This window comes from Aotus nancymaae, unplaced genomic scaffold (genome assembly GCF_030222135.1).
Source record: "Aotus nancymaae isolate 86718 unplaced genomic scaffold, 86718_ANA_hifiasm-v0.15.2.pri h1tg000006l, whole genome shotgun sequence".
Taxonomy (NCBI): domain Eukaryota; kingdom Metazoa; phylum Chordata; class Mammalia; order Primates; family Aotidae; genus Aotus; species Aotus nancymaae.
The window spans coordinates 183,803-185,602 of NW_026988417.1; positions in this window are offsets into that span (position 1 = coordinate 183,803).

Below are 1,800 nucleotides of genomic sequence, written 5' to 3' on the forward strand. Positions count from 1 at the left end.
GGGATGTAAAAAGAACGAATTGAACTATTAAAACCACCCTGAGCAAATGATTCCAGAAAACCCCTCTACCATGGCTAGAACTTCTGCCCATGGCACTTTTGCCGATCAGAACAGCCCCTAAATTACATATATATCCTGTGTGGGAGATGCTTTGTACATGTAAACAATATTATACCAAGAAGTTACCAGAATAACCCAATACGTAAAATCCCTGACTCAGTTTCAAGAGGCCATCAGGAATTTGCCTGCCTAAGTTCCCCGCATAACAACCAACAACCTTTCTACCACAGGCCTCATTAAAATCTAGAGAGATGGACCTTTTGGGTCTCAACTAACCTCTTTACAAAAGAACCTTTTAATATCATACTTTCCACTCATATCAAAGTTTCTGGCATCTCTAGTTGGATAAATCACTTCTGATTAAAACCCTGGAAAGACTTTAGGGAACCAAAGATGGAACCAGACAGAATTCAGCTACTGTTGTGAGCCACTGGAGGACTTAAAATTTCTCTTTGAATGAGAAGATAAGTAAGGTAGTCCAAATATTGTCAATCTTATTTGAAAGGGTACTGTTTATTTTTAGTTTAACCCTATCTCATGCAGCTACAGGAGTTCCAATATGAGCTTGCTTTATCTGATACGAATTTTTAAGCTAATGATTTAGTGATTTTACTTTTGATTGCTTTGGTGCATCAGCAATGTTAGTAATATTTTGATGTTTGTATTACAAGTCCTAATACTCTGCAGATTTGCTAATATGCCTTTGTTACTATATACCAACACCCCTCCAAGGAAGAATTTGCTATGCCCCTCCTCAATTTAAACTTCAAAGCCATAATTTGAATAGTGGTGTCTGTCTCTAATAATGTTTGGGTTAACAGTCTTTCTTCGTAATCAGCAAGCATCTCAATTTGGCCCTAATCTACTTGCCTTAGAACTATGCACATTAATGCTCTCTGATCATTACTCATGCTTCTGCCTGAAATCATCCATAGACTCTCTAGCTGCCCACAACATTTTAGAACTCCGTAGGCAGCTCCACAACTACTAAAGCCTGCCAATTCCTCCTGTACCTCAACCTCTTAGCTGTGCATGAATTCCATTCAGGGTAAAAATGGCCTCCTTGGCCACAATACAAGAATGGGCAACTACTCAATCCCAACTTAGCTTCACTTACCATTGGGACCTCTTTATACAAAACCTTCGCCTTGCTAACATACCATTTCTAACCCACGCTAAAGAGGCCTTTGGAGATTTTCTCAAGCCCACTCCCATTGTTTTAAACCCCTTGTTCTCCCGTTTACCCTCATTGGCCAGGCATCCCTGTGCATCTGTGCTACCGTAAATTCCAGAACCTTTGTGAGTGGGGGTGCTCTTGACCCAACACAATGCAACACATCCAGAGCACTGTTACTACCTCTCAAACTTTTCTCACTTTTACTAAATATTCCCAATACTAAATGAGGTTTTCTACTCATGACTCCCAATATTTCAACTCCTGGACCATTTATCCCAAGTGATGCGACTGAATTCTTCCTCAATCACCCTTCTTGCAATCAATCCAGCCCATGATATCAACAGAGCCAGTATGAATTATGCAGTAGGTTTCAAGTCTTTCATGCCTTTCTGAAAACCTTTCTCCCAGATACCACTAAACACGTGATTTTGTATAAAAATAGGAATCATTCTCTTATTTAAACTAATCACCCATGTCTAGCTCTGGGCAGCAGCATCTTTAGTGGCAGAATATCAGATATTGGGAAGCCAAAACAGACACTTGTCAATGTTTGGAACTGAACT